Source organism: Cebus imitator, unplaced genomic scaffold, assembly GCF_001604975.1.
Source record: "Cebus imitator isolate Cc_AM_T3 unplaced genomic scaffold, Cebus_imitator-1.0 Scaffold132, whole genome shotgun sequence".
NCBI classification, from domain to species: Eukaryota; Metazoa; Chordata; class Mammalia; order Primates; family Cebidae; genus Cebus; species Cebus imitator.
Window position 1 is genome coordinate 20,639 of NW_016107447.1, and position 13,701 is coordinate 34,339.

Sequence of the window (13,701 nt, forward strand, 5' to 3'; positions counted from 1 at the left end):
CCAGAATTTCTTTAACAGCATTCACCCCAATCCTGAGGGCTTCATTCAATCACCTTCCAAAGACCCTGCCTCCAAATACCAGCCCATCAAGGGTTAGGATTCCAATGATCAATTCCGGGACATAATCGTTTGGTCTGTAGCACCGACTGCAGCGGATGACATTGGTGTCCCCTCTCCCTGGGCTCCTCTGTGGCCAGAGCCCATCCCTAGGTCCCGAGTGTTGACTGCTCTTAGCTCAAAGCTACACCACCCCCATCCTGGTCATTGCCCCCCAGAGCTGCCCACAGCTAAGGACCAAATAACCGAGACGCCAACTCTGAGGTCCCATGCACAACCTGAGTCCCTGGAGCAGCCTGAAGCCGTCTCCAGCTGCAACACCATCCTTGCTAAGTTCCTTCCCCCTACCCCACCCTGCTCCGAGGATATGACTCCCTTCTGAGAGTACCCACTCAGTGAATCGCTTGAACCAGAATCCCCATCTCAGGCCCATATGTTTCTAAGGCAATAGCCGACAATACCGGCTACACCCATGGTCCAAGTGGGGCCACATCAGTATTGCTCCAGATCTCACTGGCTCTGGCCTTACCTGCAACAGCAAGACTTTCAGCCCCAGAACAACTCAAGTGCCACCCCAGGGGCTTCCTCCTTCCTGGGAGGCAGTGTCTGCTGCCTGTTTTCTATTCCATCCGGCAATGATGGTGGCCACGACCCACAGAGCTCCCAAGAGCCCAGGGTCACACCTGCTGTCAAAACACTGGGGTTTTGCTCCCAAAGTGGCTGGCCCCGGGTCCCCTAGCCTTGTCATGGGCCAGGCCCTTCCTGCAGCATCCTCCACCTGCTAGGGCCAGTCTACGGCCAGGGCCCCTCACACCTTGAGGTTTCAAGTTATTGCCGGATCCTACAGCAGTGACCCTGACATTGTGAACACCCCTAACTCCTGCCTGCAGCCTGTCCTCACTGCCCACACAGCTGGCCCAGGGACCAACCCCACTCACCCCAGGGCCAAGCGCCTTCCTCTGACTTCTCCATCTCACACCTCCCCTACAAACGCATTTGGTCCAAGCAGGAGGCACTCCCCGGGCCGAGGCTGAGACCCCCCCCCGCCCCAGAAGGCAGGCGTGGCTGGTCCCAAAATTGCCCGGTAGTAATTCCCCCCTGGAGGGATACATATACATGTTTACATTGGATTGGAAGGTGGGCAACAAGGCACAGATTAATTTTCAGAGTCCGTGATGCTAAAATTCAATGTGTTCATTCAGCAAGAATACAAACAACAGAGCAGTTCCTCTGTCATGCCCTTCGCTGAGCACCAGGGATGCCAGCAGGATGGGGCACAGTCTGCCTTCCTGGAGTTAAGGTCCACTTGGAGAGACAGAGATGGAAAGCATAACATTATAATTAAATATTAGCCACTTTATATTATAAACCATAAAAGTATAAAATTACGAATGCCATGTGACCAGTGGAAAAAGGGGAGCCAGGGGAATGCAGACCAGGGGCGCCCTGTCCAGCTAGGGTCAAAGGCTTCCCGGATGAGGCGACATCTGGTCTGCGCCCTGACAAATGATCAGGACTGGCACACACTCCCGTGTACCACACTTTCCTGCGCTCAGGTCCCAGAGGCTATGACTCTGCAATTGTGAATCTCATCAAGAATTTTGGAGAATTCTCCCTGGAGGAAGTTGAGGCAGAGTCCACATGGCTGCATGGCGATCTTTTTGAATTGGAAACAGGGTGGCTGTGCTCAGATGGAAGGTGAACCTCACAAATGGTGCTTATTCCCGAACATTCGAGTTCTGCAGCCATCTCCTGGGGTGCAGGCCAGCTCTGACTCCCAGCATGGTGGGGCAGGGTGCTGCCCATGTGGACAGTGTGCGTGCGGAGGTGGTATGAGAGTGTGCAGTGTGGTCTTGTGTGTTTTGCATGTGTGTAAGGGTGAGGTGTGTCCATGTGATGTGCGTGTGGCATGTATGATGCATCCCTGTGCATCTATGTACATCGTACGCATGTCTGTGCATGGTGTGCTTGGCAAGTGCCAGCTGTATGTGTACAGGTATGTTATGTGGTGTGCATATGTGTAGCTAGCATGCATGTAAGACGCACACATACACAGCACCCAAAACACACACAGATGCATGCGCACACATAACACACAAACTCAGCGTGTTACAGACCTACATCACACACACACACGCGCTCATGCATAGCACACGGACACACACCACATACATGTACACCATGGCCATGCACACATGCATGCCACATGTACATACATATGCAATGACACACCACACACAAATGTGCATACAGACATCGCATGCATACCATGTACATACAAGCCCACCACACACATTAGACATACACCAAATGCACGCAAATGTCCTGCATATTCTCCATCCACTATTCAGGTACATCTTACATCCATGCCCATCTCATGCAGACACATGCATGGACACATACAAGCCCCATGACTGTTCATATTGCAGTGCAGCACATGCATATGCACACATCAGTTAGCACGGAATTATCTGTTCTTGAAAGTTTGAAAGAACTCCCAAGCAAAAAAGATCTGATATGCGGTTATAGATTCAGGAGTTTAAAACATTGCTCAACCCATCAGTTAGTAACCAGCTCTGCTTTCCAAATTACCCAGGACCAATAACCCCAAGCCCATTAAATGCTGAAGGGCAGTCATTTTGAGAGTGAGAGGCAGTGTGGGGTGATGGTTAGGTTGAGGGCTAGGTCACAGCCTCCCTGGGAGAATTTTTGCTTGGCTGCCTACGAGTTGCATGAGCTCAGGCAAGTTTCTTAACTTCTGTTTCCTCAGGTCTAACTTGGAGATAGTCTCCTCTTCAAAGCTCTGTTCTAAGTAACAGTGAGTTAATATAGGTAAAGGCCTTAAAACAGTGTTATCCACCCATCCATCCATCTTTTTTTTTTTTTTGGTAGCGGCAGAATCTCGATCTGTTGCCCCGGCTGGAGGGCAGTGGTATGATCTCGGCTCACTGAAACCTCCACCTCCTGGGTTCAAGCAATTCTCCTGCCTCAGGCTCCCAAGTAGCTGGGATTACAGGCACATACCACCACACCTGGCTAATTTATTTTGTATTTTAGCAGAGATGGGGTTTCACTGTGTTGCCCAGGCTGATCTTGAACTCCTGAGCTCAGGCAATCTGCCTGCCTCAGCCTCCCAAAGTGCTAGGATTACAGGCATGAGCCACCGTGCCTGGCCATCAACATTATATATTATATATTACTAGAAGAATATTGAATCTCTACACTGGAAGGTCAAGTTTCTTGCATCATGTGCTATTCAGGATGTGCTAGGCGATGCTGCAGCAACAACCCCCATCTCAGCAGCTTAACCCAACAAAGTTGATTCCTCCAAGCCTCCTCCAAGCCACCAAGAACATTTGGGGTTCTTCTCTCTAGTGGCTCTGCCACCCGCTCCGCCCTCGGAGCCCTCCCCTGGATCCTCTATAACCAGTCATGGTGAATGAGCTGGGGTCCTGCAGAAGGGGGAACAAAGTGGCGCCTGTTACTGCTTCCCATTTCCTGATGGCCACACCTAGTCAGCAGGGATGGGAAATGCAATCATCCCAGAGAAGGGGTCCCCAACCCCTGGGCCGGTCCCTGGCCTGTTAGGAACCGGGCCGCACAGCAGGAGGTGAGCGGTGGGCCAGCGAGCATTCCCACCTGAGCTCCGCCTCCTGTCAGAACAACAGCGGCAACAGATTCTCATCGGAGGGTGAACCCCATTGTGAACTGCACATGTGAGGGATGCAGGCTACACGCTCCTTATAAGAATCTAACTGGCCGGCGCAGTGGCTCACGCCTATAATCCCAGCACTTTGGGAGGCCGAAGTGGGCAGATCTCCTGAGATCAGGAGTTTGAGACCAGCCTGGCCAACATGGTGAAACACTGTCTCTACCGAAAATATAAAAATTTGCTGGGTGTGGTGGCAGACACCTGTAATCCCAACTGCTTGGGAGGCTGAGGCAGGAGAATCGCTTGAACCCGGGAGGCAGAGGTTGTGGTGAGCTGAGATCACGCCATTGGATTCCAGCCTGGGCAACAAGAGTGAAACTCCATCTCAAAAAAAAAAAAAAAAAAAAAGAATCTAACTAATGCCTGATGGCCTGAGGTGCAACAGTTTCGTCTTGAAACCATCTCCTGACCACCGTGGGAAAGTTGCCTTCTACGAAACTGGTCACTGGTGCCAAAAAGTTTGGGGACTGCTGTCCTAGAGGAAATGTGCCCTGAAGGAAAGACGCAAGTTTGTGGAACTCACAGCTATGCTTTGTGTGTATCATAACACATTTTCAGGGGAGAAATGTGTTGCCCACAGAGGCCAAGTTACTTGTTGGAGGTCACATAATTTGTATGAAGCTGAGAATTAAAATGACATCGGACCCCACATCTCTCCTTTTCCAAATTTCTTCCACTTGCACGTAGGAAGCAAAGCTCCAAGACGGAGAGATCTCAGGCGCTAAAGCCCTGGGATTTGACTTACAAAAAGCACCGAGATCATCCCTTTACACACAACCCCAGCAACTTTATCTTCCAGCCTTTAGCATATGAGGGAAGTCAGCAAAAAACTGTCTGATACAGGCGGGCGCAGCAAAAGCCAAGAGAAGCAGTTCTGGGCAAGGGAAAGAAATACACGAACTCAAATGTGGTGGTCTGGGGGCATTCGGTGCAGGATCAAACCATCCTACGCACAGCGGCTGCCCCTGCAGGCATCACGTAGCAGGCTTATTATTTTTTCTTTGGTTTCAGCATGTATAAGGGGACATGCATGAGTTATTAGACACATTTATTTCTACAAAATGGCCTTATCCTGGCAAAGTAGACCGGATGAGCTGTCACTGTCCTTTGAATGAAGGAAAAAGATGATGACATTGGGGAGTGGATACAGTTTGAAGAGAGAGAGCTTGGCGCAGAGTGTGAATACCAGCAGAGAGAGACTTCAGGACCAGAGAGACTCCAGGCACAATGGAGGTTGCACAGCATCTGGCAAAAATCAGACTGAGGATGGCAACAGCCTTGGGGTTCTAGGACCAACCCTACCCTTTCTGGCTGTGACACCTGGAAGAATTTCCACTTGGAGATCTGGTTTCCTCCTATGCAAAACTGTAGTGGTAATAGCTATGGCTCAGCCTACTGGTTAAATGAGACAGTATGTGTGAATTGCCTGGGACAATTTAACATAAGAAATGTTGTTTGCTTATCTTTCTCTAGCTCTTGCTTTCCTTATCCGGGAAGTGGGAATACCATTACCATTCCCAGAGAAATCTTGTTGGGATTGCAAATGATGGCCTATTTGTAGGGGTCTGGCTCATAACAGCTCAGATTCTCATGTTTTATTACATGCTGTTTTTTAAGAACCTGGGCCTGAAAGTGAAAAGAGCAGTGTCACCCTTCATCTCTCGGGTCCCCGCTTCACTCTTGTCTTCAGGGCACAAGCTCTGCTTCCGTCCCCACTCCAATCTTGTCCTTGCTACCCGAAGGTTTGGCTACCCACCACCACCTGCCCATCTCTCTGCCAGCCTGGCCTTGCCTGTGTTTGACCTTCTACCTTAGAGCTCGGTCCCAGGTGGAGGAAGGCTGCCTTCCAGAGGTTTCCATTAAATACAAAAACAGGTCAATTCGCATTCATTCAGCAAGCATTTAATGAGCTCCTATTAAGTGCCGGCTGCTGTGGCAAAGTGACAAGTGACACAGACCAGGCAGATCTCCAGCCTTTTGGACTTCAGGATAGCAGGAGAAATAATCCCTAAACAAGGACACCCACAGACATCGAGAAGACTTCTGATTGCAAGGGTGCTGAGAAGGTCTGAAAATCACAGCTATGAGCAAGAATAAAAGGAGGCCTGTTTTCCAAGGGGAGAAGATGGGGAAGGAAGGCCTTTTGGGGAGGTACCCTGGAGGCCCGCCCCAGCCTGCAGTCATTTTCTTGCAGGGGCTGGCGGTGCGGACGTATACGGGTGCTGACCAGGGAGGAGCCGCTGTCCACCCTTCCCGTGAGCTGAGGGATGAGTGTGAGGGGCCCAGGGCGGGATGTGAGGTGCGACCCCACTGGAATCAGCTCCTGCAACGCGTACACCCCCTTTCTCCTCCGCGGAGATCCCTGGTCAACCTCCTGGGCAACAGGAAAGATTATGATCAACATTTACATACACAAATGTGCTAATGAGTTAGCAGGAAGTGTGAGATGGTGACAAGATGGCATGATAGGGTGACATGACAGGGGCTGGGTAGCCCGTGGCACTGCGGAGAGGGAGCGGAGACCCGAAGGAAGCAAAGAACAGGCAAGGAGAGTGGCAGAACGGAGTTCCTGGCAGAAGAAGGGCACACACAGGCCTGGGGCGGGAAGACGCTGGCTTGCTCTGAAATAGCAAGGAAACCAGTGTTGACTGGGAAATGGCCAAAGGGCAACATGGCATGATATGAGAGAAGCCAGCAGGGGCCTGGCCAGGCCAAGAGGAGTTTGGACTGTGCTGTAAGAACAGGAAGTCATCTAGGTTTAGGAGAGGCAGGCCCCAGATGGCAGCTTTACAGGATCTCTCTGGCGGTGAGAGGGGAGTGGGTGGCGGGGGTGGAGGAGTGGACATGGGACGATTTGTCAGGAGGCTGCATAGTCATCCAGGCGAGAGGAGGTAGTGACAGTGAAGGACAGGAATCCAAATTGCCATGACGCAGAATGCCACTGGAAACTGGTCATGTACTCGCGGGCGCCATGGGAGAGAGCACTGGATGAGGAGCCCGCAGTCCTGATGTCGGGACCTCGGCCCTGGGCCCTGCACCACTACGCATTAACCACGTGCCTGTGGGCAAGGTGCCCCTGTACCCAAGGCCAAGACTGACTTCGAGGCATGGGAAGGGAATCAGAGGACAGAAACGAGCTTTCTGAAGAGCAAGTGCAAAGCAGAAACCACTTTGGAGGCCTTCTAATCAATGGCGGTGGGCAGGGGGTCGAAATGCAGAGGCCAGCTGCAATTTCACTGTCGCTTTCTGCTGGGGACTGAATCGTGTCTCCCCAGAATTCCTATGTTGAAGCTCTGACCTTCAAGGCAATGGTATTTGAAGATGGGGCCTTTGGTAGGTGATTAGGCTGAGAATAGGTCATGAGGGCAGGGTCCTCATGGTGGGATCAGTGTCCTTATAAGAGAAGACACCAGGGCTGGGAGTGGTGGCTCCCAAAGTAATCCCAGCACTTTGGGAGGCTGAGGTGGGTGGATCACCTGAGGTCAGGAGTTTGAGATCAGTCTGGCCAACATGGCGAAACCCTGATACAAAAATCAGCCAGGTGTGGTGGTGTGTGCCTGTAACCCCAGCTACTTGGGAGGCTGAGGCAGGAGAACTGGCTTGAACCTGGGAGGCAGAGGTTACAGTGAGCCAAGATTGTACTACTGCACTCCAGTCTGGGTGACAGAGCGCGACTCTGTCACAAACCAAAAAAAAAAAAAAAAAAAAAGAGACACCAGAACCCCCTCCCGCCTGCCATGTGAGGACACAGAGCGAAGGCAGCCATCTCCAAGTCAGGAAGGGCCCGCACCAGAAGCCAGCCATGCTGGCGCCTTGATCACGAACTTTCCAGTCTACAGAACTGCAAGAAAATCAATTTCTGTTGCTTGAGCCGCCCAGTCTGTGATATTTTGTTATGGCAGTAAGGGAATGTGTTCTCTTCCTGGGTCCACAAGGGGGCGAAGTTTCAAAGGCAAGAACTTCCCAGCGCCATACCTCCCTGTCTCCCTGACTCAGGGGCTTAGAGGTCTTTGTTTAAACTTTAGCATGCCGGAAATAATCAAAGATCGATCACTCCAGTGGAAGTTTAAGGGAACTCCTTTCATAGTCTGGGAAGCTTAAAGGGGGGGGGGAGTTCCTCCCAGGTTAAAAGTCCCCTTCCCCCACCTTGGTATGGACTCCATATCTGGATCCCCTTCCACGACCTCATGGAAGCTTTATCTTGCTCCTTTCTCTGTCTGCCTAAATAAATCACTTTCTGCAAAACTCTTTGGGGTCCGATGTTTACTTACAAGCACACCACGTTCAACGGGGTCCTCCCTCCCATTCTTGGGTGGGTGAGAGACCAAGGGCCTGGAAGAACACAGCCCACCAGGCAGCAAGCTAAGCCTGCCCTGGAATCCAAACCCTGTCACAGTAGCCCTTGCTGGGCTAAGACGCCGTCAGGATTAGAAAGGGCTCTAGGGGGACAAGAAAAGGGGACTCGGACCTGGCAGTGTAAAATTCATGCCGGCAGTGCCCGACACAGGCGTTTCATGACTTTTTTTTAAGAGCAAGTAACATCTACGTGCATGTAAGAGTGCTGGTTTTCAAGGTCCTTGACTTCAACTTGAAAACTGTAATAATATCATCAACCCTTGATATCTACAGGGGATTGGTTCCAGGACCTTCCACAGACACCAAAATCCACAGATGCTCAAGTCTCCTATATAAAATGGCATAGAATTTGCAAATAATCTATGCATGTCTTCCTGTATCCTGGGAATCATCTCCAGATTACTGATAACACCTTGTCCAATATAACTACTAGGTAAATAGTTGTTAAACTGTTTTGGTTTTATTTATATATTTTTTTACTATTGTATTTTGTAAAAAATGTGTTTGATCTGTGGTTGGTTGAATACGTCATGCAGAGCCCATGGATATGGAGGGCTGACTACATATTCCTGGCTTAAAAAGTGAAATTGGGCAGGGCATGGTGGCTCATGCCTGTAACCCCAGCACTTTTGGGAGGCCAGAGCAGGAGGATCACTTGAGCTCATGAGTTCGCGACCAGCCTGGGCAACATGGTGAAACTCCATCTCTACTAAAATACAAAAAATTAGCCAGGCATGGTGGCGTGTACTTACAGTCCCAGCTACTCAGGAGGCTGAGGCAGGAGAATTGCTCGAACCCAGGAGGTGCAGATTGCAGTGAGCCGCGATCATGCCACTGCACTCCAGCCTTGGTGACAGAGCAAGACTCCATCTTAGAGAGAAAAAAAAAAAAAGTCAAACTGGACCATGAAGCTTGTAGTGAAATCAGAGTGTCCTCAGCCCTTCCCTCCTTCCAATCTCTGACTCTCACCAGCTGGGGGTAAATACTCTCAACTTTTCATTATTTAACAAATGAATATGCACACACTGCTCTTTCTTGATGTATAGATTTTAAAATGCCTTATATTCACGTCTTTTCGTGGAAAAAAAAGGATTTAGTGCTCCTCCTCCATCCTGCTTCTCCCTCCAGGTCCTCCCAGGAAATTACACGGTAATTGTGGTGAAGTGAAATTCCAGGCCACATAATTCCTGTTCTCTAACTCATGTTTGCTGATGGGTCAAGCTGCGTACTTTATTTTTTTCCTTGAATAATGCTTCATTTTCCTCTCTCCGTCACTCATTTCCCCCCAGAGCTCAGAGCTGTAAGCCCGCTCTGACTATGGCCAGACACTTTGTTCTCCAATTTAATCTCTTTCTCAGGCAGATTCCCAGCGTCATCAGACACTTCCTTTTATGATTTAGCAAATTCCTTTGCTTTTCTCTATGGCAGGCCTTCTCTTTATTGGATCCCACCCAGTCCTCCTTCCTACGTTGCTGCTTTGTGGTGGTGGAACACATCTTCCAGGCACCTTCGAAGAAAGGATAGATGAGAAATAAAGGTGCAGCTCTGCCAGTGTTTTCATTCTGCCCTCACACTTGATTGATGGTTTGACTGGGTAAAGACACCCAGGCTGAAAATAACTTTCTCTCTGAATTTCGAAGTCGCTGCTTCATTGCCTTCTCATTTCCAGCCGTGCTGGTGTGTGTTGAATGTTATTCTGCTTCCCATTTCTTTGTATGTGGTTTACTTTTCGCCCCCTTCTCTGGTAACTTTTAGATTTTCTCTTCATTCACCATGTCTTGAAATCTCACAGGGATGTCCATTTAGGTGGGCCTTTCCTTGCTTTGCTGGTGGTAGACGGACCCTTCCAATCTGAAGAGAGCCAGATGGCATCTCCCCTTCAGCTTCCTCTTACTCCTAGACCATCTTTTTGAACTTAAAAACCAAGAATTTGGCTTCTTTAAGCTCTCATCTATGAAGAAGTGGTTCTCATCACTAAGAGTAAGAGCATAACAAACAAAGCACATTCATTAATCCCACCACGCATGGGTTTCACACAGGGGAGAAGGGAGTAGGAGGGTGGTCTCCAAGCTCCTTCATCTTCCCCTGTCAGGCTGCCTTTTTTTTCTTTAATTTCAGACAGGTTCTTACTCTGTTGCTCAGGCTGGAGTCCAGTGATGCAATTTCTGCTCACTGCAGCCTCAACCTCCTGGGCTTGAGTGATCCTCCCACCTCAGCCTCCTGAGTAGCTGATAATACACACACGTGCCACCACACCGGGCTAATTTTTGTAGATACAGGGTCTCCCTATGTTGTCCAGGCTGATCTTGAACTCCAGAGCTCAAGTGATCCTCCTGCCTCAGCCTCCAAAAGTGCTGGCATCGCAGGCATGAGCCACTGTGCCCTGTGAGGCTGGCTGCTGACCACAGACTTACATTTTCAGCTCAGCCAGCCCTGTCTAAGCCTTGCCTGGCCCACGTTTGATGGACAGCGTATTAGCCAGCTTGGGCTGCCATAACAACAGAAATGGCTTAAACAACAGAAATTGGCCGGGCGCAGTGGCTCATGCCTGTAATCCCAGCACTTTGGGAGGCTGAGGCAGGCAGATCACGAGGTCAGGAGTTTGAGACCAACCTGACCAACATGAGGAAACCCCATCCATACTAAAAATACAAAAATTAGCTGAGTGTGGTGACGCTTGCCTGTAATCCCAGCTACTCAGGAGGCTGAGGCAGAAGAATCACTTAAACTCGGGAGGTGAAGGTTGCAGTGAGCCAAGATCATGCCACTGCACTCCAGCCTGGGTGACAGATCAAGATTCCATCTCAAAAAAAAAACCAAAAAACAAAAAAAACAGAAATTAATTTTCTCACAGTTCTGGAGACTAAGAGTCCAAGATCAAGGTGCCAGAGGGTGCTGTTTCTTCTGTGGCCTCTCTAGATGGCCACCTCCTCTGTGTCCTCACATGGTTGTGTCTGTGCCTCTACACTCCTGGGGTCTCCTTGCATGTCCGAGTCTCTTCTTCTTATGAGGACACCTGGTGGACTGAATTAGGGCCCACCCTAATGGCTTCATTTTAAACTCAATCACCTTTGTAAAGGCCTTATCTCCAAGTACAGTCGTATTCTGAGGCACTGGGGGTTAGAACTTCGATGTGTGAGTCTGGGGGAGCACAGTTCTGTCCCTGATAGATGGGGCGCTCCATCGATGCTGGTTAAGTCCAACCACTGGTTCCCGGGCCAGGTGAAAGGAAACAGGCGCAAATCGGGAAGGATTCCGTGTGGGTGCGCAGTAAGCAGGTCACTCTCAGGGAGGGCACTGTGAGGCTGAAATGTGGCATGCTCGCCTCCAGCGCGCCGCTGTCCATCCCAGGAAACCCACACGTCTCTGCAGGTGCCATGCACGCTGTGCTGACAGAGCACAGGGACATTTACTGATAAGACCGGGGCAGATACTGACGGACGGGGCTCCCTCCCACATCTCCACAATGACTCTAGGCCACGCCATTTGTCACCTTTCCTGTGTGCCTTCCTAAAAACTCCAAGCTTCTCTAGAATCCTTTGACTCCCATCCACGAGATATTATTAGCATAAAGGGAGGCGATAAACTCATAACCACAGAGGTAGCCGCAAATTCCAACGTGTATGTTATGCATTGCTCTAACATAAGCAAAGGCAGATAACATAAGCAAAGGAAGGAGACAGAGGGACGAGAGGGAAGGCTGGGGACTGGGGCTAAGTGGAGAACGACTGCCCTGCAAAAAGCATTTAAATTCAATGTGCGTCGGACACCATGCCAGCCAAAGACAACAAAAAACCAACCCAACACGAACCAACCAACAAAACCGAGTCTGCCAATCAAATGCAGCCTCCGAGTGTCTAGTTTGTGACCTCCACTGAGGATATGGTTAAGAGGACGGGTGTTGAAGACAGACTTGGTTTCGAACAGCACTGTCTGTGCTTCTGTGAAGCATGGTCTGCTCTCAAATCTTACAGCCGTGTGAGAAATATATGAAATAAAGCATTTAGTGCTTAGTGCAGGCGTGGCACATAGCAAGTGCTAAATTAACAGTAGCTGCTAATATTACTGTGGTAAATCAGAAAGCAGTGATCTAAGCCTCATCCGGAGAACAGTGCGGAGAGTACTCATGCATGGAGTAGTGGCACCGCCTGGTGGTCATAATTAGGAACTGCAGAGAAGTGTGGCCGGCCTAACACAATGACTAGCAGCCAAGTGGGCTTTAGGGTCAGACGACGGGTTTGAACCCAGTTCTGCCATCTGTGAGTAGGTGACACATGTCATTCACCTCCATGCTTAGCCTCCTTATTTAACTCCCCTACATCTACAGCCCCATGGAGTGGCTCTGACAACTTAATGAGGCAATATAGTATCACTTAGTATGCAGGGAAGCTCTTATTAAACGCTGTGAGCCTAAGACGATCCTAGCATGATGTCAGAACTCAGAACGGCCCCGCGCCACACTGCCAACACCCTTCTCTCCTGTGAGAAGGTGAAACAGGTGGGTCCCCTGTTGTTGTTGTTTTTTTCTTTTATTTATTTTTTTGAGACAGAGTTTGCTCCTGTTGCCCAGGCTGGAGAGCAATGGTGCGATCTCAGCTCACTGCAACCTCCGCCTCATGGGTTCAAGCGATTCTCCTGCCTCAGCCTCCTGAGCAGCTGGGATTACAGGTGCATGCCCCCATGCCTGATGAATTTTGTCTTTTTAGTAGAGGCAGGATTTTACCATGTTGGTCAGGCTGGTCTCAAACTCCCGACCTCAGGTGATCTATCCACCTCGGCTTCCCAAAGTGCTGGGATTACAGGCGTGAGCCACGATGTCCAGTATATTTTTTCTTTTATTGGGTGGTGATGGGAAGGGGTTACTCTGGACTGGAGCCCCTGACCTGAAAAAGAGATCTGCTATAGCCACCTGAAATTCACTGGAGCAAAGTATTCCTTTGAGATATGCATTGCTCTATTCAGACTTCTCTTTTAAACTGCAAGTTCCCCTGGAAGGGTGACTGTATTCGTCCCAAATATCCAGGTGAGGATGAGTTTCTCAGCTGCTCCCCTCCCTGACAGGAGGGGCCTGGGGGACACTTTGTTCTGTCCTTTACCTCCCTTTAGGTCCCTGCCCCAGTTACACCCTTCTGCCCACTTGCCATTGCTGGCCTGCATAGCTGGCTTCCTGCCTGCCTGGGATGGGAGACCCCCTCAAGCTGGCTGAGTTGTCCCCAGGAGGTGGAGAACCAGAGGGCAGGCCTGAGCTGAGACTGCAGGGGCCCCTCTCCCATGGCCCTCTGGGGAAGCGCCCCATGTCCAGGCCTGCTCAGCCCTGCTCCTCCTCCCAAGGTCCTGAGCTCTTCTTCCAGCAAATAGCAGCAGCATCTGCCTAGAAACACAGAAAGGGGGCCTCCACTCAATCCTTTCCTGCTGCCAGACGGAGAAATAAAAGCAGGAATAACAGAGGACGCCGCCAGAGCACACGTGCTGGGGCCTGTGCTGGGCACTGCAGACCCATCAGCTCCCTTCATCATCTTGCCAACCCCATGGGATAGATGCAATGCTTGTCCACATTTCACAGATGAGGAAACTGA